Source organism: Megascapheus bottae, chromosome 20 (assembly GCF_031878675.1).
Source record: "Megascapheus bottae isolate mThoBot1 chromosome 20, mThoBot2.hap1, whole genome shotgun sequence".
Classification (NCBI taxonomy): domain Eukaryota; kingdom Metazoa; phylum Chordata; class Mammalia; order Rodentia; family Geomyidae; genus Megascapheus; species Megascapheus bottae.
This window is the reverse complement of record NC_143528.1, coordinates 8,723,905-8,749,854: the sequence shown is the minus strand read 5'-3', so window position 1 is coordinate 8,749,854 and position 25,950 is coordinate 8,723,905. Positions and strand designations below refer to the sequence as shown.

The window sequence follows — 25,950 nt, the reverse complement described above, 5'->3', positions numbered from 1 at the left end:
CCTCAGAAGTCTCCAGGATTCAGCCCTCCCATCCCCTTTCCTCCTCCCTTCCTTCCCCCTTCCCTCCACCTTTTTCTTTTCCCTCATCCTTTTCCTTCCCCTCATTTTTCCCTCCCATTTTGAAGAGTTTCCAGGCTTCCCCCCTCTTCTTTTCCTCACCAAGGAATAGTTTCCAGGCTTCTCCCCTCCCTTCTTTTTCCTAACCCTCAGAAGTTTCCAGACTTCCCTCCATTCCCTCCCCACTTTTTTTCTTGCCCTCATAAGGCTTCCAGGCTTCTGCTCTCCCCACTTTTCCCTCCCTCAGAAAGGCCTGCTCCCTGTCCTTCCCCTCCCCTCTCCCCCTCCCCCCTTTCCCTCCCCCTTGAATAGGCTCCAAGCTTCTAACCCTCCCACCCTCTTTTCCTTTGAATTGGTCCAGGCATTCCCCTGGGTTTCTCCTCTATTTTCAGGCCTCTTCTTGAGGACGCTCCAGTAAGTGAGCCTTGGTGGTGACCCCTTCTGGTCTCCACACGGTGGGCACAGCTCCATGAAAAATTCCTCCTGATGGACTGGGCTGCCTCTTTTTAATTAAAAAAAAAAAAGAAAGAAACCATGCTGTCCTGGCAGCTCACTTGCTGAGTGTAGTTCATTTGGGAAAGTTAAAGAGAAACTGTTGATGCCAACATAAAAGTCTACAAATGAATCCTTGAATCCTTTGTTCAAAACTTTTCTCTTTGTGTATCCCACTTTCTGTAGTTTTTTGTTGTTTTTTGTTTTTTTTTTTCTAGTCCTGGAGCTTGAACTCAGAACCTGAGCACTGTTCTTGGGCTTTTCCCTCAAGGCTAGTGCCCTGCCATTTGAGCCACAGCTCTACTTTCATCTTTTCTGTGTATGTGGTACTGAGTAATCAAACCTGGGGCTTCCTTCATGCTAAGAAAGCACTCTATGACTAGGCCAAACTCCCAGCCCTGTGGTATGTATTTCTGAGGCCACTAAGAGAGGGAAGGCAAGTAGCTGTTCATGGAGAATTATTTGTGTGATGTGTTATTTTGATTCTTTCCTGTTCTGGTAAATTTGATTACAAAAATACTATCACAGAACTACACAACTACATTTTCAATCTCTCTGTGGCAAGCAGACTAGCCTGTGATTAATTTTAAAGTTTAAAAGATTGTAAGCATTAAAATATGTACTATTTGAATCTTGCCTGAATTTTTTCATATATTTTTATTGAAATTAATAAAAGGGTTACATGATATTCTCTAGATAGAAGGTGCATTATTTCACAAACATTGACACCCTTTCTCATGTCTTGGTCCCCATTTCCCTCCTTCCCCACCCCTACCCCTCATCTTGTTTTCCTCCCTTCCCTATCCAATTTCAAATAACTAAAATACAAATATATCCGATATATCAGGTAACAAAGTGAGATACTGTAACAATATGAGATAACCAAGGGACAGCAAAAGAGATGAGAGATAACATAGTACATTAAGGACAACAATCACTCATTATATGGCTTTTGTTTCTATATCCTGGAGGTCCTTTCATTTAGCGTCATTCTATATGGCCTTATGTCTCTAGGTTTTGTTCCTATTGTAAATCTCTGCTAGGAGAGCCCAAGGTTTCTACTGATTATGACAAATGAAGGAAACCATTGAGCCTATGTTCCTTTGAGTCTTTGACTGAATTCTTCTACAAAGTGGGGAATGAATTCTATGACTGAGGACTCAGGTAGATTGTTCCATTTCTTCCTTAGCTAGCCATCCCCAAATCTCTCAAACATTTTGTGAAAATTGCTTGTACAGTAACATTGCTCAGATTTAAATGCCAAAATGCTCAGAGCTTTCAATGTACAGAATAACGAGCAACATTTATCCTCTTAAAAAAAATCATGCCATCCTCAGATCAAAAGAACCCTCATTCGCCTATCCCCAATTGTCTGGCCCAAGTATATACTGGATTGTCAGTTTCAATGACATGAGTTTAGAGTGTTTCATCTCAAAAAACTTAAAAGATATTTCATGTAATAATGCCCTGAAACATAGGAAATAATGCTACAAAAAGGAGCTTTGAGGGCTTGATTATTTAGGCTCAGGGAGGTGAGATGAGTTGTCAGGAGTCCAGAGGCAGGGCCTCACCTCCATCTGGATCTCCTTATTGCTTGCCCACTGTCCCTTGTTTGTCTTGTCATTGCAAGACAAAGTAGAACCCCTATGGCTTGTTAGAAGAACTAACTAGATTGACTCTTTTTATATTCTGGATCAAGTGTTGAAAAGTATTCCACAATATTATCTTTATTTAATTGGGCCCTTCACTCTAGAAAGAAGCGTTGCACACCAGGAACACAATAGTAGTCAAATCTTTATTCTGCCTTTGACGAGCTCATTTCTTAGTTGGAGAGGAATTCATGACAGCTGTTCGCCATAGCGTGTAATCAGCTCTGCCAGAAGCCTGGCAGGGGCATCTAGCTTAGATAATTAAAGCATTCTTCAGACACCTGGACTGAAATTTGAGCGACTACCTAGGCATTTGCTAGATGAAGTAGAGAGTTCCAGATGTGGGAACAGTATACACAAAAAAACCTGAAGACTAGAAACAAAACAATTTAGGAATACTGAAGCATAAAATGAGTAGGGGAGTAACAACCAGAAAAAGCTAGAAGTAATCAGGAACCAGGTTGGAAGAGGGTTGGAAGTTCCTGGCTAGGGTTTAGATTTACCATATGCAACAGTGTGGTTCTCATACTGTCTCCATCAGAAGAAACATGGCCATTTTGTGCTCTAACTTCTATAAACTTTTAAATGGGATTGGGTACCCCATAACTACTGTGTGGAAGGTTTAGGAACCATAGCTTGAAGGCTCGGAGGGAGCTTTAGATCAGGTAGGGATTTACCCATTTCTGGCCAGCTAGCCAGAGCAGGAATGGATTAGGTTAGATGGTCATGGTGTGTGCACGTGTGCCTACAATCTCCCCCAATGTTCAAACTCTTCTTATCATTCTTTATTTTATTTCTACATAACTGTAAGCATCACGAAACTAAGCCTGAAGACACTGCATATGTCCAGTAAAAAGTAGTGCCTGACACAGAAGAGGCACCTGGTTTTTCTGAATGAATAAATGCATGAGTGAATGTATGTATTTGTGAGGAAGAGAATGCAGACGGAGATTAAGAGACTTGAAAACACTAGGATGCTTGCTCTAGGAAAAGGGAAGTAGGAATGGATTGGAGGTGACAAGGTGTGAGCTATTAGGATGGTGAACTGGACATGAATGTGGAAAGTGACTGGACAGATTGAATACCCATGAATAGCCAAGATTCCTACTCCTATCCTAGTTGTCTCTTTCCTCATCCATCACTTAATCACAGTCTCCTAACCTCCGCATGTGGAATCCCTCCCTCAATTTAAACATTCTGCATGTTAAATGATCCTTCCACTCCCCAACCTCCATTTACTGATTCATCCAGTTCAATAAATCTTTGCTAAGTCCAAAAAAAAAAAAACCCAACTTAAACAACTTAATAATTTCAGGAAAGAGGTCCCTTATATCCAAGTTTGTTTTTTTTTCTTCTGTCTTAGAGCCCACCCTTTCCTATATGTCCTGTCAGATGCTAGCATCCATTATCCCAAACCAGAAAACCTCCCAGACTGATCCCAGCAACCCCTGGTAGGCTCGATCTGGACAGCACCGCTCCCCTCCCCCGCCCCAGCTGGGGCCTGTTTCCACTGTAGCAATTTGGGACTCTGTATCAAAGCCTGTCCAAGCTCCAGACCACAGTGGAAGGCCTTTCCCCTCCACGGGCAATGGCGACATTGAGAAATATATTGCCTCCAAGGGATGAAGATACCTCTCTCCCATTCAACCACAGTGCCAAGCACCCCACCTGAGATGGCAGATCCCATGATGTTTTTCCATCTAAGTGACTGATGTGGGACGGTACGACCTGGGCCCCAACAGGCAAGTCGACGGATCACAGGGCCACAGGGACAGCGTTTGGAAAAGTGATATCTGTTCTTATGGCTACCCGGGCTAGTCTGTCTGTGCTTGCTGAGTTTGCTGGACAGCTTCAGAAGTTCCCTTAAAAGCGCCAATAGCATTGCATCTGTGGGCCTCAGGCTTCCTTAGTCCTTCCCAGCTGCTCAAGCTCTTTATTACATGGAGACCTTCAGCCCTCAAGAGCAACTCTCTTCCTCCAAGATTCACCACCACCCCACCCCATTCCACCTCTCCCTCCAGGACCTATATCACCTCTGATCGCCAAGACTGCTTTCTGTAAATTAAACCCTCCATCCCCTCACCTCACTCATACGTCCCATTCCTGCTCTCATTTCCTTAGAAGACCCCACCCAAATTGCGACCCAGCAATTGGCAGATAGAGACCGCTGTGTTCTCAAGCAGATGATTGATCATTTCCTCAACTCTGTCCCCCCCTCCATCTCTCCTCCCTCCCTCCATAATAACCCGTCTTTTCCATTAAGTTCAAGATTTAATAAATGCATATAAGATGTCCATAAAACCTATCTATCTTGCTTTCCCTAACTCCTACACGCTCTTATACTTCATTCTACCCAAAACCACTCAGTGGTTTCTTCAGTGCTGGACCTCAAAGATGCTTTTCCTCTTTTCCCTTATACCCCACTTCGTCTATTTGGCCTTTATCTAGACCCTGACTCACACTAGACCTCGACAGGTGCTAACCTGGCCAGTTCTTCCCCAGGGCTTTGCTATTTTGGTCAGGCCCTTCAAGCAGGCTTGGCTTCCCTAAATTTAGTCCCCACTAAACAATGTATTGATGATCAAAGACCTCATCTGGTCTCACAATTTTCATGTTCCCATCAGGCAACACCTAAACTTTCTTAGCATATGATGTCAAAGTACCACATCAATTCACCAACCTACCCAAAAGCAATACATCCAGTTATTTAGGATCTACTCTTTGCCAGTATTATTCTGGGCTCTAGAATCACATGAAAATAATATTCTAGAATCTATATCCAGTCACAGTATTTCTTTGTAATTACGCTAAACTTCCAGGCACACGCATACACATACATGTACTCTATCCTTTATCACTCAAGTGTGTGACATGTTCAGGACATCAAGGGTTTCATGCTGTTTTCTTTCAAATATTCCTACATACATTAGAGGCTGAAATATTGGAAGTATTGCATCTAGATGAACTTGAGAATTACTTCCACTTCTGCACCTTCTAGGTCAGACATCCTTCCCAGTCCTGCAGCCTTTTGTTAGTCAAGACAAAGGTACTGTGAATTTCTTTTCCCTTAGTGCTTAACTTTGGGCAAAAACTAGCTCTAAAAATTTAAATTCTGAACATTTGTTGCGCACTTGTTTCCTCCTTTCCATTTTTCTCAATAACGTCATCTATTCTAGATTCTTTATTTTCTACTTCCCCAACCCTACTGCTCTATTTCTAAAGACCTCTTGAACCATGCTCACTGACAGTATCCATATCTGGGTCCCTAAGAACATCTTTACTCTTCTTCATAGTTCAAATCTGTCCTTATTTATGGACACCTGCCAAGTTATTCTTCTTAAAATACAGATTTCATCCTCCCAAACCTCTCCTTACTGCCAGTTTCTTAAGAAGAACCCAGAAGGCCTGTGACTTGCAGTGGTTCCAGTTGTACAAAGACAGTGGTTCAAAGCAGAACTTATGGCCGGGACTTTGGCCTAGTGATTAAAGTGCTTGCCTAGCATGCATGAAGACCCGGGTTCGATTCCTCAGTACCACATACATAGAAAAAAGCCAGAAGTGGTGCTGAGGCTCAAGTGGTAGAGCTCTAGCCTTGAGAAAATCCAAGGACAGTGCTCAGGCCCTGAGCTCAAGCCCAGGACTGGCAAAAAAAAAAAAAAAAAAAGAAAGAAAGCAGAACTTATTCAGTAGATATCCTGCTTCACATGTGATTTTGACCTTTCCCAGGGCTAGCCATATTTGGCCCAATAGTGTCTTGAAACTGGGTGGGAGCAGTTACCCACAGCTACCAGAGAGGCATGCGATCAAGGAGAGAAATGCCCAATACTCTATGACTGGGAGGTTTACTTAGGAAGGTGGATTAAAGGCTTTGTTCTTTTTAAAAAGATATATATATATATATATATACACACATACACATACATACACACACTGGTGACTGAACACAGAGCCTTCCATTAGCTAAGCAAGCAGTCCACTGTTTGAGCCAACCCAAAGTCTTTTTACTTTTAGTTTGTTTTCAGAAGATATCTTCTGGTGCCTAGCTGAAGACATTTTTTACCTTTTTCAACATATGCTCAATTCATCAGGACACGACTCTATCATAAGTCAAGGAACGAAATCTACAATCAAAGCTACCAACTTGTTCAGAGCTTAGAGCTCTATAAAACCCCAAAACTTTCCAAGTTTTGGTTCTTCACAGGATCAACATGGAAGCCTTGTGTGAGCCAGCTCTCCTAACTTGAGACCTCACACAGTGAGGGAGGAAACAGGTGTTGATCTCACCCCACACTTCAGTTTGGGTCCTCATTGTAAGCATCCTGCTCAACCCTTTATGCTATATTGAAATCTTTCACTTATGTAAAAATCAATGTTAATTCTTTTAAAAATATTACAAAAAAATCCTTCATTTAGGAAATATAAAATTATTGTAAAAATGACATTTTTCGGTCTGATGGTAGAGAATGTTCTTAAGGTCCAGAAAGAAATGCTGACTCAGTATCACCAGGCAAAGGGATTTTCCTGAGGCTTTATGACAAGGAAGCTTTTACTTGCTGTTTTCAGTAATACTAGTGTGGTTATTTTTCTGCCAAGATGCATAGACAGCACACTGCTTTCCTGTGAACCTTTCTGCCCACATCTGTATGGCCCTTAATCTTTAGGACCAACTCCCATCAACAAATCCAAGCTGGAGACAACAGACAACAGATAAGGTTGTTGGACATGCAAACAGAGCTCTCAATGTTTCAATCACTCTTGAGGCAGAAATTTCCTTTTGATTATCCAGTCAGAAAACTCTTTGATGTGAATATGAATTTTGTACGTTAAAATACAAAACTAGACACTTGTACCTCATTTTTCTTTTGGATGTCATTGTCTTTCAAATTACTATTTTTGATCTTGCAACGACTACCCTGGCAGTTGTATTGTTAAGATGTATGTTTCTGTTTTTTTCCCTTATCGATATCTTATTTGTTGAATGGGGGGGGACATCTATTTGAATTCAGAACCTTGTCCTTGATTGGATTTGCTCACAGCTGGCATTCTACCATCTGAACCATGCTTCCAATCCAGCATTTTGCTGGTTAGAGATGGAATCTCACAAACTCCTTTGCCCAAGCTGCTTTTGGAATGAGATCTTTCAGGCTTCAGTTTCCTGAAATACATAGGCTCACAGGTATGAACCACCTGTGCCTGCCTCACAATTATTTTCAGGGCTCCTGGTCTTTCATCCCATGCTGTCATGAAGATATTATAGACTGAACCTGAAATGTGTACCATACATGGCTTGTTTTTCATCAAGAGCTTCAACGAATGTGGAAAATTATCTTCAGTTTCACACTCGCATTCATGACTTTGTCATCCCTGCTCCATTAAGATGGCTAAGGAAGATGAACTTGAGAATTGCTGAGGCTATGTATTTACAAAAATAATCTAAGACTGTTTGTTCTGCTGAATCACAATGGAAGTTGCTTGATACAAGGTCCCTGAGAAATGACACCATGCTACTTCTGTCTCACTTGAAATCTCCCTAACAACCCAGAAAGCCCATGTACACCCCAGTTCAACATGCCCCATATAGAATTTACCATCCTCTATTCCACATCCAGCATCCCACCTCATGACCCTCCTTCTGTCTCCCCAAACTTCAATCTGCATATCAGAAGCACTCCTGAGGCTGACATTCAAACCTATCCTCAGTGCACCCCACTTTATCTCCCCTTCCTCCCTTCTCATTCTGAGCACCTCAGCCAAACCAACCATTGACCATCCTCTTTTGTCATCTATTTCCTGTTTGCTTCCTGAAGGCACATCAAGACATCATGTTCTTCCATATTTTTTTACTTTGTGACAATACTAGGATTTAGACTCTGGATTTTGAGTCTGCTTGCGTTGCTTGCTTAACAGGTCTACTGCTTGAGCCATACCCTCAGCCCTGCTTTTTGCTGATTATTTTGCAAATAGAGTCAGAGTTTTCTGCCTAGGCTAGGGTCAAATTACTATCTTTTAGATCTTTAACTAGGATTACAGCCATAATGAAAACTTACTAATGGTTCTTCTATACAGCCACTTTTAATTGATCACTTATGGACATTCCGTATTTCCATAGCCAAGCTAAACCTTTTTTTGTTTTTTCAGTACTGGGGATTGACTCAGGACCATGCACTTGCTAGGCGGTCACTCTACTACTTGAAAAACATTCCCCCAGCTCTTTGTTGCTTTAGTCATATTTGGGTCTCACTTTTTTTAACCCAGACCCATGATCCTCCTGTATGTCACTCCCACATAACTAGGCTTATAGTCAACACATCACAATACCAGGCTTATTTGTTAAGATGAGACTTTTTGCCTGGACTATCTTTGAACTGTAATTCTTCCAATGCAACTCCTGAGTAGCTAGGATTCCAAGATGTATGACTCCCCTCATACTATAATTTGAGGACCTGATCCATTTCCTTATAAAAATCCTCTTGATAAATGGATTAAAAATAAGATGTAAATATACACAATGGAGTTTTACTCAGTCATTAAGAATGAAATTGTGTCCATTGCTGGAAAATGGATAAAATATGTCAAATGAAGTCAGTCCCACAAAAATGAGTATCATTTGTGGAAGCTAGCTGGGGAATCAGTAAACAATCACCAAATTCATGCTATGAAAATGGGAACTACTAGAGGGCTGGAAAAGGAAAAGATGGAGAGGACAGCAGATGAGTAAGAAAGCATAGAGATGAATATGACTAAGGTACATTATCTCCATGGGTGGACAAGTCATGATGAATCCCTTAGTAGGAACAAGTTGATATAAGGCAGTATGAAAATGGCCCCAACACAATCATCATTTTTACCTTCTTCCATTGACAAGAGTCTTGCAATGTCAGAAAAAAGAGGTACTTCCATATATTTTCCTAATCACTTCATGTACTGAGACTTTATAAATTCGTATCGTGTGATGTGATCGAGTATATAAATTTGAGGTGTACAGGGATTTTTTTGCTACTGCAGAGATGCAGCTCCACAGCCAACCAAGATCCCAGGCACAGCTGAGAAAACTCTGTTCTTGTTTTTGTTTGGGTGGGTAAATGAGGATCACCTATGATTCAATCCTGTTACTCTGCCTTATCATTGCAACTGCTCCTGTGTCAGGCAAGAGAGGGAAGCATAAATGCACTAAGATGACGGCATGGTTATACTTATTTCCTCTCAGTAGTCTTGTGGATGCTTTTAGTCAGTTGCCAGTCTGACTAATGGAGAATCCCTTCCTTTGTTTTCTGAGTGTGTCGTAAGTTCCTTCCTGATGCTTGCAGGTAGTGGGGCTTGATTAAGAGGGGTTAATCAAGTGAAACACAGGATGTAATACTGTTCTCCCTACCCAGGATGCTTTCCGTGGTTTTATATTTTCAACAGTTTCATCTAGGAGCCAGGCCTTGCTGGTTCATGCCCATATTCCTAGCTGAGGTCTGAGGCTCACCATTAGAAGCCAGCCTAGGAAGACATATCAGAGATTTTTATATACAATTAAGCTAACAAAAAAAGTGAAGTGTTAAGTGAGTTTCAAGTGCTAAGGGCACCATACTTGAGGGGAAAAAAAACACAAAGCAAAAGCAAGGTCTTCAGTTTAAGCCCTAGTATTGACACAAACAGAAAACAAAAAGTGTTGTCTACGATGAGGGAAGAGCAGAAAGGAGCATCAAGAGGTCATTACTTGGCAATGGAAAATGCTGTCTCTCTGCTTCTTCATGGGGTGCCTGGGTACTGGCATTTTTAAGTCACTGGTCTAGGCATTTGTGAAACTGGAAATGTATCTAACTCATTATTTTACCATGGGAGATACTGAGGTAACTTGCTCAAGACTAGATGAAGCACAGTACACAGGGCTCCAGTGATGCCTCCAAAGCATAGAGTCCAAGACAAAGTCTGAGAGACTGTTGTAGTGTGAACTGTCTGAGACCTGTAACTTCTCATCTAGGGAAAGCACACAGTAAATATTTTTGCCTCTGCCATTTATTGGCTATATATCCTTAAGCAAAGCAATGTCCTCATTTGTGAAATGTGATTTTCACAATTACTTCCTTACTGGGTTATAATAAGGATTGCAAGAGATAAACCACTTAGACAAGGTCTGGCACATAGGTTTCTTTTAAGAAATCAATAAATGTTGGCTCCACTTTCAATCAGCTTGAAGTTGAAATTTAAAAAAAAAGAAAAAGAAACAAGAAATTGAAAAAAAAAAAGTCAACTGCTGTCTAATTGTATTTCAATCCAGACAACCTGAATCATAACCAGCCTCTTGGAAAAGTAACACAGGTTATAAAAGAAATGCAATTTTTCATTGGTGTTTAAGATCTCTGAAGAATCCAAGTCTGGCTTTTTTTCCTATGATGCAGAGAACATTTTAGCCACAATAAAGCTTGGAGCATGATCAATGTACTATCGTGGATGATTCCTTCTGGGCCATCTTGCACGTGACTGTCTGAAGGGCCGTCCGTGGGATCTCTCAACACCTTCCTGTAATGGGAGGCAACTGTCTGGAAACAGTCTTTCCTTATCACTCACCTGTGCAGACCCCAACAGAGTTTCATCCCACATCCTACCGGGATGCCTAACCATTCTCCTGGCCATTTGTCATGTTGACAGTCCCTTCTAGGGGAGTTATTCCCTCCCTGGGTGCTTCGGCCTTCTCAGTGTTTTCTTAACAAGTTAATTCCTCCATGCATTTATTAAATGTTAGTTTCATTATTGAGCAGCACATTGGAATTTTCTGCTGGCTCTTGGACAGACCATTTGGCAATAATGAGAAGCAGGCATCCTTGCTAGAAACTGCAGAGATGGTGATTATCACTGATGGTTCAAAGCCTGCCATGCCCACCTAAGTCAAAACAACAAAAGGAGCTGGTTGAAGCCAGAGTGCGGATTCAAGCTCCAGATCATGAGATATCACTGTCTTTTCTACTTCTTTCCTGGTGAGTATGGCTTATTCAACACAGGGGAAGTGAGGTTAATATTGTGGATTCAGTCTACCTTCATCCTTTTTAAAATATTCACTCTTACGATATAAACTTATCTTTTATTTGGATCCATCTATGCCTCTTTCCAGTTAAATTTTCAGAGTAATAATAATAAATTGGGGGCAAAGTACACCAAAGGAAAAGTTAATACTGAAAGAAAAAACTGGAAAAAAACTGGAAGCAGTTGAAAAAGGAACAACAACAAAAATATTCCAATGGTAGGGAAAAACCAGGGGAGAAGGTAGAGAAAGGGTGACATTGTCTAAAAAGAAACATACTCTTTCGTCAGTTGTGGGGCTCAAACACAGGGCTCGAATGCTCTTCCTGAACCCGTTAGCCCAAGGATAGCATTCCACCACTTGAGTAACAACTTCACTTCTGGACTTTTGAGTGGTAAATTGGAGGTGAGAGTATCATGGGAACTTTTCTACCCTGGCTGGTTACAAAATTCAGTCCTGAAATCTCAGCTTCCTGAGTAGATAGGATTAGAGGTATGAACTGCCAATGATGTATACTCTACCTGACATGTAACTGGAACCTTCTGTGTATCATCATTATAATAACAAAAATAAGTAACATTTTACAAAGATTTAAATTTTGGGTTCCCTTGTGCCTCTTAATCTCCAGACAGTTACCTAGCTATTTAGAACCCACCGCTGTAATTTAAAGTAGAGGTGATAAGGAGAAATAACATTGATTTTCTTGGCACCATAGTTCCTGTAACTCTAATTAGGGTTACAGGAGGCTGAGACCAGATGGTAGGATGTTTGAAGCCCGCCTGCATGGATAACCTATGGGATTCCATCTCCAATTGAGCAGAAAAAAAAGCTGGGCTGAAGGCATGGCTCAAATGGTAACATTGCAGCTAGTCATTAGCAAATAAGCTAGGTAATTGTGAAGCCTCACTTCAAATTCTGGTACTAGAAAAAAAATTAGTATTGGTCCATGCAATTATTTATCCTGTTTTATAAATTTGAGTTCATAGTACAATAAAGTATAATAGTAGATTCAAAGTTATTGATCCTAATTTTGAGTTATGGCTTGGGCCCAACTATGTGATCTGGGATTAAACACACACACTGGATATGCAATGAAAATTTATATATACACATATATATACAATATATGCACACATATACACATGCACATATACATGCATACATTCTGTAATACTGTGACTATATGATTATGCATGCATACATCTTTAAAACATACCTTTTTGTTTTGGGATGAGGGTCTCCCAAAGGTCAATGTGTTAAAGGCTTTGTTCCCTGGGTGGTGGGTAGGGAAGCTTAGCTGCTGTTAGGGAGGGTGTGGTGTAGACATAGATTACAAGACTTCACTCTCCTCATCTCTTCCTACTTCCTGGCTCATGAGGCTGTCCCTCTGCACTGCCACACACGACCTGCATTATTTGCTGCCCTCACCAGAAACCCAAAGAAATGGGACTACCTCGTCTTAAATTGGAACCTGCAGAACCACAAAATAAACTTATTCTCGGTGATTTTGTCTTGAGATTGGAAAACTACCACATATGCCAACATTGTAATCAAGTTATGCTAGAGACAAACTGCAATATTTAAGAAATTCTCATGTGGGAAAATCAGAACTATTGTGAGAAATGTCAAAGCAATGAAAAACCATTTAAGTACTTTAAAAATAGTTAGCTAACTGTACATGTGGGAGAGACTAAATATTTTATCAAACCTAATCCCTCTTCTTAGGGATTTCCCTTGAGGTCAGATATGGTAGTGTGACTGCACAGAGGCCAACAGGTTGTCAGTGAAGACATTACCAGGCTTGACCCACAAAATCTCATCCTTCACCCTCCTGCCCCTTGCAGAGAGGACAACCAGTGAAGCTTGAGAGCCTGAGTTACTGCCCAGGTAACTGCCTGACAGTTGGAGCACCTGTTAGGACTCTATGAGAAGAAATGTAGTTCTGTTAGCTGTGGGGAATTTTTTGTTTAAGCGGATGGATGGTAGATTCCACGAGCATATTTCCAAACTGTTATTAGTAGAATGAATCTAATTCCTAATTTGGAATTAGGAAAATCTCAATGGACAGTTAACTATAGAAATAGGTCCATATAGGTCCCAGCCAACAGCTGGTCACAATATAAATCATTCCTATTAGCAACAGGCTCAAAGGAGGCTTATGTCAAGCCTGCAGAGCAGGGAAGCTTCCTAAATGGTAAGTGAACCTCTCTGAAGTTCTTGGCTAACCATTTGAAACATTATGTGCTTGTGAATATATTCACTGTAGAAAACTGCTCCTGTGAATTCTAAATTATATAGACTTCTAATATCTTAAATAATGAAAAATGGCAGGCTTTCTAAAGATTCAATCTTCATTTTTGTGGGACATGGGGCTTAAACTCAGGGCCTGGATGCTATCCCTTAGCCTCTTTGTGTTCAAAGCTAGCATTCCACCCCTTGAGCCCCAGTGCCACTTTAAGGTTTTTCTGAATACTTTATTGGCAATAAGATTCTCATGGACTTTCCTATGCTGAGATCCTCAGATATCAGCCTCCCGAGTTGCCAGGATTCATATTTATATATGTATATATACACACAAATATATAGAAAAAATATAAAGATTTAAGAAAAAAATTTTCTGGGACCACTACCCAGAGATATACCCACAATATTCTTAAAAACTTAATGGAAGTAAGGTTGTGCATAGCTTCTGCCAGCCTTTCTATTGCCATGCTAAAACCACTGAAAATAAATCAAGTCTCAGACAAAAAGTATAAAATATTCATTCAACTTGCTAGGAAGGTGTATTTTTATGTAACTGACAATTGAGAGTATAGTCCTTTTCTTTTGCTTTGTCTAACCTCTTCTGCATTAGTAATTCACACATCATTCCCCCATGCCAGATTATGAGAGGTTTGACCTTCTTGTTAGGACTAGACCATAGATTTAAAGCTATACCCCACCAGAAAGCCAAGTCCACAATCTAGTGCTACTATTTAATTTACTTTACACCCCCCTATCTGGTGGTTTGCAAAGATTACATTACTGTCTAGATGGAATATAATATTAAACCAATATTAAATCTGTATTTCTATATAATAGCAATGAGATTAAACAAATATTGAACCATACTGAGGATTTGATTAGTATTATAATAGCTTCTAAATTTGATTTATATGAATATAGAATTGCAAGTTTGTTTAAACATACTTCAGTGCTGTCACTACCATACCTGTTCTGCCTGCTGAGCTATCTCTAAAGAGAATGTTAGCAATGAGACTGTCCCTGTATTGAGGCAAGAGCATCTTTGGGCAAGAACAGCTTTGTTGGCAATTGTTCTGCCTATTATGCCTGTCTTTCTAAAAGTTATAGATCTTGTCTTCTACTCAATATTTTCTTTTTTTTCTTTTAATTGTAATTAGTAAAAGGGTTACATGATATTTGCCAGATAGAAGGTGCATTAATTCACATACATTGATACACTTTCACATGTCTTGGTACCCATTTCCCTCCCCCCGCACACCCTCCACCCGTCTTGGTTTTCCCCCCTTCCCTATCAAATTTCAAATATCCAAATACAAATAAATTCAATATATCAGATAACAAAGTGAGATACTACACCAATATGAGATAACCAAGGGACTGCAAATGAGATGAGAGACAACATAGTACATTAAGGACAACAATCATTCATTATATGGCTTTTGTTTCACTATCCTGGAGGTCCTTTCAATTAGCTTCACATTATATGTCCTTATGTATCAAGATTTTGCTCTATTGCAGATCTCTGCTAGTAGAGCCCAAGGTTTCTACTGATTATGACGAATGAGGGAAACCATTGAGCCTAAGTTCCTTTGAGTCTGGCTTACTTCACTTAATATGATTTTTTCTAAGTCTTTCCATTTCCTAACAAATGGGGCGATGTCATTCTTTCTGACAGCAGCATAGAATTCCATTGTGTACAAATACCACAACTTGTTGATCCACTCATCAACTGAGGGACATCTAGGTTGGTTCCATATCTTTGCTATGGTGAATAGTGCTGCAATGAACATTGTTGTGCTGGTGGATTTAGTATGCCCTAGATTCTGGATGGTTGGGTAAATGCCAAGTAGTGGAATTGCTGGGTCATAGGGGAGTTCTATGTTTAGCCTTTTGAGGCACTGCCACACTGCTTTCCATAGTGGTTGAATGAGGTTGCACTCCCACCAACAGTTCTACTCAATATTTTCAAAGAAAATTATACAGAGTTATTGCTAAGGAAGTGATACACTTGCCTTATGGGCAGTATTTCTTGGAGTAATAGATACTGGGCATTAGATCAAAACATGCAATAAAACTAATAGAAGTCATAGTTTTTTGCCAGTCCTGGGGCTTGAACCCAGGGTCTGAGCACTGTCCTCAAGGCTAGAGCTCTACCACTTGAGCCATTTCCAGCTTTTTTCTATGTATGTGATACCAAGGAATCGAACTTGGGTCTTTGTGCATGCTAGGCAAGCACTCTACCACTGGGCCAAACTCCTGGACCAAAAGTCATAGATTTTTAAAAGTATTTAAAGGGAGAAATTAAAATTCAACAATATGTGCAAATGAATTTGCAACTTCCCATTTTTCTTAGACTGCATGGTGTAAGATTTAAATTTTTATAGTTATTAGTAGCATTATACGATGTAGTATGAACACATACCTTTGGGATGTGTCAAGTTAAACAAAGCTAATTTCTTCTTGGACCATAATGTACTAATGAACTTTATGAATCTTTAAGATAACAGCGCTTACTGTAGCATTCTTACTTGACAGAATGATCTTTCAAGGTGTGTGTGTGTATGTGTTTTGGTCTTTTGTGGGGCTTGCATTCAGGGCATGGTCACTATCCCTGAGCCTCTTTGTGCTCTAGGCTAATGCTCTAACCACTTTGCACCACCATACCACTTCTTGCTTTTCAGTGGTTAATTGGAGATAAGAGTCTAAGGTGATGTTTCTGCCCCAGCTTGCTTCAAAGTGTAATCTCCTAAGCAGTTAGGATTATAAGAATGAGCCATTGGCACCCAGCCACAAAAATGTTTTTAATTAAATCAAATATCAGGAACCTACGCTATCCATTTTACTCTAGCATTTTACTGTTATTTTCTTTTTTAAATTTATTTTTCTTGTAAAGGTAATGTACGGAGAAGTTAGTTACATTGGTACCATTGTTGGTGGTCGCGGGCCTGGGTTCTGTCCCTGAGTTCTTTAGCTCAAGGCTAGACTGTACTATTTGAGTCAGTGACATTTCTGGTTTTCTGATGGTTAATTGGAGATGAGTCTCATGGATTTTAGTGCCCACGCTGGCTTTGAAACTCCATCCTCAGATTTCAGGCTCCTGAGTAGATAGGATCACAGGCGTGAGCCATTGATGCCTGGCGAATACATTTTTTTTTTTTTTTGAACAGTGTCAGTTCTTCCCTCGTTTTCTCCCAGTGTTTTCCTCTCCTGACACCCCTCTACCATGTTCATTTTAACATGGTGTTTAGTGAGGATTACTGCTGTATTCGATTACCCTTTGTCCCATTTCTGTGCTTCCCCTTCCTCAAACATGTAAACTTTCATACAAGATAAAAAGTACAGAAATTAAAAAGAGTGACAAAAGGACTTAAAACCCACAAAAAGTAAATTACAAACCTCTTGTTTCCATTTGTTGGCATTCATTTCAATAAACACCATTTTATATAATCACATACATATAGATATTGGGACTTTGTGATCCTCTCCTAAGAATATTCTTTCATTTTACTGTGGAATTGTTTAGAGTCTTGTTTATTATGTCCAAGTATATTTTTTTATCTTTAATATCCATTGTTTTTAGTGTGCTTTAATAGGCCACGTTTCTTTGGCTCTGGCTTACTTCACTTAATATAATTTTTCCAAATCTTTTCATTTCCTTACAAATGGAAGAGTATCATTTTTTCTGATGGAATCATAGAATTCCACATTTTTTATCCATTCATTCACTGAGGGACATCTGAGTTAATTCCTTATCTTGGCTATGGTAAACAATACTGCAATGAACATAGATGTGCTAGTAGCTTCCGTGTGGCCTGGTTTGCAGTTTATTGGATAAATTCCCAGGTGTGGAATTACTGGGTCATTGGGAAGTGATTTTGAAGACGCTTCCATACTTCTTTCCAGAGTTCTTGAACAAATTTATATTTCCACCAACAATGTAGTAGCATTCCTTTCTGGCCACATCCCTGTTCTGCTGTTATTTTTCAATTGGCTTTTTCTTTTTTCCTCCCTTCTTCCCTTGGTTTCTTTCTTCTCTACTATTCTCTTTTATTCCTTCTTCAATTGATTTTTGATCACTAGAGACCAGGTTAAAATGAAATTCCAAGCAAGCCTGACCGAAACTAGTATTTTCTTGAAAAGAAGTTGAGAAAATAGGAAATTTCCAGAGAACGATTTTTATTGAATCTTGACATTTTGATTATGCCTCTCAGATTTATTGTATAACCTTTCCTGAACAAAGGATTAGCAATCTATTTCTTTTGGTTTACCTCCATTTTTAAACTTCTTAATCTTTCTAACTTGGTTCATCCATTCACTTGCAATTTCTCTTTGGGGGCCTGAACAGTCTAATAGATATATTAACCTATAATATTTTCCTTTACATACCATCACCAGAGAATAAAGGATTCAGACTTATTGGACATTCCAGATAGCTTAAACCCAACCATAAAAATTAATATGTTCTTGGCGTAAAAGTTCTGGGTACAACATTATTATGTAATTCCCTTATTACCAAAGACACTTGATCTTTTAATGTATCTTTTTGAAGAGATTAAAATGCAAATTTATGCTGATGGGATATGGATAAATGATAAATAGTCCTAAAATATTTTTCCATATGGTTTAAATGTCTTGTTTTTTCATCTCTTTCCACTGTCACATCATCTGCTCAAAACACTCTGCTTTGTTTAGCTCTATTTGATTAGTCCTTTTGTGACTCTCTTCAGGGTCTCTGACTTTCCTGCTTTTCCTGTCCACCAATAAAAATAGGGCTTCCATACTACTGTTCTTTTAATGCAAATATGCCTTGCCCCCCCTTTTTTTAACAGAGATTACTATGTGGCAGTTGTCCAATGTTTCAGTACCACATATACAAAAAAAAGCTTTAAATGGTGCTGTGGCTCAAGTGGTAGAGTGCTAACCTTGAGCAAGTTCAATGATAGTGCCTAGGCCCTGAGTTCAAGCCCCAAGACTGGCAAAAATAAAAAAAGAATAAGATAGTACTGAAATTCAAATCCAGTTGCAATAGAGTCTTGGTCACCAGAAAGGCTATGGTTCCAAGAGGATCACTGCAGATGAAAATCTGTGAATGTTCAGCTGTATAGCATTTAGTACTATATATTGCAGGTTCTTCATTATTATTACTTTTTCCCAGTTACATTATTTTTTTCCCTTCAGCCATGACAATATGGTATCCAAATTTTGTCTTAATTGGTGGCTTCTCTATCCCACTTACAGCCAAGGCAAATGCTACTTCTTGAAAGAGTTGTACCATCAGCCCTCTGCTCATCCAGCCAAGTCATCACCTCGCCTGACTTTATCTTCATTCTGTTAGTTGACCACTTCATTGAATCTCATTCTAGGGTTTAACTTTTCCATGGCTTCCCATGATTTTGCCACGCTTTTCACACAAGATGCATCTGACCCTTACTGCCTTGCCACCACCTTTGGAGCCCTAGTCAGCACTGTCACCCCCCACAAGCTGCACCCCTCCCCCCTTTTCCAGAGCCACTGTTTCCTTTGGGTGGCATCTTCTAAACTCACTGTTCAACTCCCAGATGCTCTATTATGATCTTTAAGTAATTGCACAAAGGGGTTACAATTCAACCTGTCAGTTTCTAAGTGCAATGCACCTTGCTCAGTAACACCCCTTCCATCATTCTTCCCCATCTCTCTCAACCCTACCCCCCCTCAATTTTCCTGGTTCCCTTTTCACATAGGTACATTGAACATTATGGTTGTATTCTCCTATACTACGTCTCTTCATTCGTTTTCCTCTCTCACTTTGACCTTACCCTCATCCAACACTCCATATACCAGCTTCCTGGTGTTCATTTTGTCATTCTGTAAGTTAGTAGTTCCAAAGAATTACACCAGACTTCACTTAGTATATTGGCATATACGAGCATATGACATGTGTTACATTTATATGTGTATATATGTTAGTCTAACTTCCATATATGAGAGAAAACATGTATCCTTTGTATCTGTTGGCCAGAACTAAGTTTACATGATTGTTTTTTTCTAAGTGCATCCATTTTTTTGCAAATGATATGTTCTTCCTGATAGGTGAATAAAATTCTATTATGTATATGTATCTCATGCAGGCTATAAGTTATGCATGCTCTGTGAGGTTTTGCCTTCTCATTTCTTAATTGGGAAACTAATAGTAGTTATTAGTCTTGTGCCAAAAAAACACTAATAAATTCAAGCTATTTCTGTTAAATAGATAGCTTATCTTCTTTTTTTTGCCAGTCCTGGGGCTTGAACTCAGGGCCTCAGCACTGTCCTTGGGCTTTCCTCACGACTAGAGCTCTACCACTTGAGCCACAGCATCACTTCTGGCTTTTTTCTGTGTATGTAGTTCTGAGGAATTGAATTTGGGCCTTTGTGAATGCTATGCAAGCACTCTACCACTTTGCCAAACTCCCAACTTTATATTGCCAGTCTCAATGTTTATCAATTATATCCAAAAGCTTGTTTGCTAAGTCATATTATTGTACATATTTCCTAAAAGTAAACTACTTTCTACATTGAATTTTACTGATTGAATGTATTAATCTTTTTATACCTTTTATAAGTTATAGCTGCTTCTTTGTCTTTAACACACAATTCTCTATGAATTTTTTCCACTGAGAGGTCTGAATTATACTCCTTTAATTAGAAACATTACTCTTTCCTGGTAAAACTTACATTTCTCCCATGTAGCAATAAAATACTGCTTACAATGAGTTTAATTTAAAATCTATTACATAAAAATATTTCCTGGCAGCAAACATTTCTTGAAAAGAAAATAATCTCTTATTTAATTATATGAAAAAACTGGTTATTCACACACATTCTAATTGGAATTTTAATAGTGGTTAACTGATAGTTTATGCAAGGAAAATGAATCCAATTTTAGCAATAATTATCTGAGAGTAAGAAACATCAGAAGAAACTTTTGGTCTTTCTTAATGTATTGGACTCAAATCTATTGTGTAAGTTTCATTTTTATGGGTCCTAATTAACTTAGGTGTAAGAAATAGTGACCATTTAAATTGATAAAGTGAACAAAGGAGCATAAACAAAGTAAGAGGAAGAAAAAAAGAATGATTCACATCAACTTGAACTGCTCTAATAGTGAACACCCATTTAACCTTGTACTATAGTCTAAAATCTGACAATAATGTTTTTTCTACAAGACTGTTGAGCAAATTAAATGAGCCTGGTTCAAAGAAAACACTCAAGCCATACTATTATTAGTAAGAAAACTATTACTTTGAAGGAAAATAATAAAGCTATCTGAAAGGGATTTACTGTTTCACACACACACACACACGCACGCACACACAAAACCATTTCAGTCCCTCTGTAGTCACTCTAATGTATTTAAGACTCAGACATATATCAAGTCTCATAGTCTTTTAAGAAACTATCTCAGGGCTGGGAGTTTGGTCTAGTGGTAAGAGTTCTTGCCTAGCAAGACCTGGGTTTGATTCCACATTACCACATACATAGAAAACAGCTAGGGACTAGAACATCAGCACAATCATGAAAAATAGCAGCATATCTTACATCCACTGACTGCTTTCCTCTCAAACACAGCTCAGGAGAGATGAACTGAAGGTGTCAGTCTGATGACAAGTCTTTCAGATTTGGGTACTAGGACTGAAGAGTGCTAAGCATCCACAGAAATTCCAGGAACCGGTAAAATCCACCTAAGTTCAAGCATCCATTAATTTAAACTGTACTTGTCTCCAGGGAAGCAAATCTAGACTTTAGCTATATGCACAGAAAAGTCAAAGAAAATTCTATTGGCATTTGATTTCTCAAGACAAAATATGTATCTCCAATTTCTAATAAAAGGGCAAATGAATTTCCCCTGGTCACCAAACCACTCTTGCTGTACACAGAAGCCATGAGTTCGGGAAGTTATTATTGCAACCACGTACTCAGTGGCTTTGTAAGACCTTGTACTACGTACTGGAAATACAATAATGGCTAGACATTCCTCACTTAGTTTCATGTTCTTCCCAAACCTATGGGGACACCAGGCCTGACAAGCTGATATAACTAAGTCCTAGAGCACATGCAGACAAAGTTAAGTTCTACCTTATTCACAGAGTTTTGAGAGTCATGACAAAGTCTGTGAAACTCTTATCTCCAGTTAACTACCAGAAAACCAGAAATGGTGCTATGGCTCAAGTGGTAGAGTACTAGCCTTGAACTGAAGAGCTAAGAGACAGTGGCCAGGCTCAGAGTTCAAGCCCCATAACTGACCAAAAATAACTATTATAATAATTCATTTATAATGGAAAAAGTAGCATTTGTATAGAAATTTAAAGAACTGGGAAAAGTTTTGTTAGGCCTAGAGAGACAAAGATTTCATGTTTTTCCTAGTATATAGAAGTTGGAATTAGCTTATAAACAAGTAATAAAGTTATAGGCAAAGGTACATAAATATGTTGACTAAAATATGGTAGATCAAGGGAGAACTCCAATAGTTTAATGCCTTAGAAGGGCAAAAATCAAAGTTTGGCATATTGAGCACTATGAAATGAGTACTTCAACAGAGTGGAGTGGGGTTATGGGAAGAGAGGCACACGATGGAGAGAATGCAGTCAAGAATTTAATGCAAAATGCAGTGAGATAAGTGGTGGGACACGAAGGTGGGTGAGAATACTGAAAGTGAAATACTGAAATGTTGAAATTAATGCTGACTTTGATCGAGATGCACTGCATTCACAAACTTCTTTGTTAAATGGCAGCACCTTCATGTAACTACTTAAAGATCGTATTTTAAATAAAAAGCAAGGAGGAATAAAAATGTTACCTTTACTCATTTCTCTCACCTCATCACATGGACAGTTAACTTAGAAGAAATCAGTTCCCATCACAGAATAATGTTTATGTTCTGTACTTGTCCCATGCCAACTGCTCTTGAAGCACCATATCAGGGCTGGTTTGCTGAGCTCTCTGCATTGCTATCTTGTATTTCTATATCCCTTTTGCTCCTACACTCAAGGAAAATAGGCGCTCGTGTGTGGTGGAGGGAGAGAAGAGGGGGTGGGGTCTTGCTTGGGGCTTGAACTCAGGGCCTGGGCTCCATCCCTTAGCTTTTTTTATTGCTCAAGGCTAGCACTCCACCACTTGAGCCAAAGCTTCATTTCCGGGTTTTGGGTGGTTAATTGATGAGTCTCATGAAATCTCTCACCTTACCCAGAAAATGTGACCTTTATTTTAGTTTTAGTGTTCTCTTTGTAATTCAATTTAGAACTTCCTTCTTTTCTATTTTGTTGTATAATGTGTATCCTCCTTGTATTCAACTTATCCTCCTTGTATTCAACTTAAAACTTTCATTTCTATTTTGTTGTGTATATGTAAGCACTCTTAGATTTTGATTTCCTGGGGTTAGATTACACTGGTCTTGGAGTCAATGAAAAAGCTTTCCCAAGTTTCAAAATCGTATTTCACAAATGGACAATTGTAAGTCAGCCTTTTGCAAGTCAAAGATGTTCTCTATGTATATAAGCTTCTTCACATGTCTCTATACTTGTGTCTGTGTGCCTCCTGGGTATAGAGAAGGATGTGGAATGGGACAGGAAGGAATGCATAACCAGGAAGCTATGGCAGAAGGGATCATGAGTTCAGGGGCAGTCTGGCCTACATGGCCAAAAAAAGCAAAGCAGAACAATAACAATTTTTAAAAGTTTTTAAAAACACTTTTTGAAGGAGTATTCACACTTCCAAAACTCTGGGCAAAAAATATTCAGAGATTGTCTATTAGTCAATAGCCTCTCTCAATGAAATAAGTTTTCTAAGATTCTGAAAGAAGAAGTACAAGAAGTCAGGCTCAGAAAGATAAAGGACACATTTTCCTCTTATATGTTAGATCTAAATTACAAATATATATAAACATATACAGGGTCATATATGTACAACATACTAAAGTAAGCAGAGTATATGCAAGGGAGGATTCCAATGCTGTAAATCCTCTGAAAAATTATCTTACAGCTTAACACAATTAATGGTCTGAAGCTGGAATATAAGATGTCAAAGTGAGGGTCAAGGGAAGGTCATAGATCAATAGAGAGAGGATGTGGTGGTGGTGGGGAATTTAATAATAATATTTAATTATTCAATATATATTTGGGAGAATAAATTTGAGAGATGGAGTCATACTAGTACAAAATTATGAAAGGTTGACATTGAAATGTATTGTATTCATAAGCTGACATGTTAAAATGAAACTCCTCTTTACAACTACTTAATGATAATAAAATTAAAAGAAAACATCTCCAGATGATAATTATAATTTAAATAAGCATTGAGTCTCTCCATTTTTATTCTCCCTCTTAAGCTGTGCTGTTTCATAGTCTAGTTATATCTACTGTCATTTATGGCCATTTAAGATTAACATGAGAAGAAGTAGCAATGTTTGTTAAGTAACTGGTGAATATAATGTAACCCTTCTATTAATTACAATAAAAATATATTAAACATAATAATAAATACAAAAAAGATTAAAATTAAATAAAATTCTAAACCTTGTCTTTATTTCTAGACTGTTAGAGTAATCTGCAAGCATCGTCCTATAAAAGTTCTAGATTTGCTGATAGAATGTGATTTTATAGCAGGGCACAGGGCACAGTGGCTCATGCCAGTAATCCTAGCTACTCAGGAGGCTGAAATCTGATGATCGTGGCTCAAAGCCAGCCCAGGCACTAAAATCCGTGAAACTCTATCTCCAATTAACCACCAGAAAAAAGAAACCAGAAGTGGTGCTGTGGCTCAAGGGGTAGGGCAGTAGCCTTGAGCTGAGAAGTTCAGGAACAATGCCCACCCAGAGTTCAAGTCCCACAACTGAAAAAACAAATGATTTTATATCAGTAATCATATACATTAAAGTTATCATATAACCTGTGTAAGTGATTTTTCAACTAAAATTACTATAGTACTCATACCTGGATAGACACTAAAAACAGCATCTTTCATATAGCGCCTAGCTTTCTAGATCCCCTGCCTCCACAGACTTGTAATGATCAATACTTCGATACTACATGATGGAATACCAGATATACATCAATAGGTATCTGTAGGCCAAATTATATGCAGAGGAGCTTATCCTGAGCCATTATCCATCACTAGAAAACACACTAATGGTATAGGCCAATTCAAGAAGAATTACATGAAATTGTTTCGATTACATTGAGTCAGTCATGAAAACAGCATACACTTTTCCCAGGGGGCATGTGTACTTCATATGACCAATATGATGATATATTACATTAAAAACTAATACCAACAACAAAACAGTCATGCATCTTATACAGGTAACTAAAAGAACACATGTAAGCATGTTCACACCCACTAGTGTTTGCTATTGACCAGAATGATAACCAACTTTTTCCACATGAAGTAATGAAAAAAAATCTTAGCAAAAAATATAACATGCCTAAAAATAAAAACAAAAACAGAGGAGGAGGAAAAGAGGAAGGCAGTTTCAAAGGCTAGCTTGAGCATTTAGTTATTAGTTACACAAAATATAGAAGGATCTGAATCTAACAACCGATCAAGCAATTATCTTTAAAAGGAAAGATATTGTCAAAATCTTTCTGCATGATAATAAAAAGTCTTAATATTTTACTTTTTGGAAATAAGGAATAGGGAGATTTATACAGAACATGATGTTTCGAATACCCCTGATCTCTTTAACATATAGGAAGGTTGCCTTGTTCCTAAGAATTGTCTTTGAGGGGTATGATTATATACTATGACTTCATTAATATTCTTCAAATATTGAAATTATGATGGTGATATTGAAATTATGATACTGAATCACTGGATGCTTTAGGTTTGACTAAGCGAAAGAGGAGAGTTCCTTGGAAGAAATGGTAGTCTCTATTCTGATTAAGGTGGTTGTGCATTCTCATACGTGACATAAAATTTTGTAAAACTATTCCTGCATGCAAATACTTGTAAGCTCCAATTAGGGTACATTGCTTGTTGATTTTTATTTATATCACTGTCCTGGTTTTAATACTAGATTTTCATTGCTACTAATGAAACATGGCTTCATGATCATTACTTTACAATCAACTTGCTCTTGAAATAGGAAAAAAAAACATTTTTTTGCCAGTCCTGGAACTTGAATTCAGTGCCTGATCACTGTCCTTGAGCGTTCTCAAGGCTAGAGCTCTAATACTTGAGCCACAGCACCCCTTACTCCTTTTTCTATGTATGTGGTACCAAGGAATCCAACCCAGATCTTCTTGCATGCTAGGCAAGCACTCTACCACTAGGCCAAGCTCCTGGTTGTAGAAAAAATGTTTTTAAAAATCAGTAATTTCAAGGGAAAAACTGGGAAAGAACAAGGAAAGAGGTGACAGTGTCCAAAAAGAAATGTACTCTTTACCTGATTTGTATCACTCTAGCCCCTTTCTACATCACCTTTATAGTAATAAGACATTTTTAATGTCAATAATTCCAAAGATAGGAATAGGGAGAAAGTACAGTCAT

The 25,950-nt window shown here is 38.7% G+C and overlaps 1 long non-coding RNA gene and 1 pseudogene across 1 annotated transcript in view; both read right to left on the bottom strand.

The window, feature by feature from the left end:
- Positions 1-25,950, bottom strand: part of LOC150049143 (uncharacterized) — a 163,635-nt gene that overhangs the window by 112,639 nt on the left and 25,046 nt on the right. The window lies entirely within an intron of this gene.
- LOC150049144 (peptidyl-prolyl cis-trans isomerase NIMA-interacting 4 pseudogene) lies at positions 18,605-18,980 on the bottom strand (annotated as a pseudogene).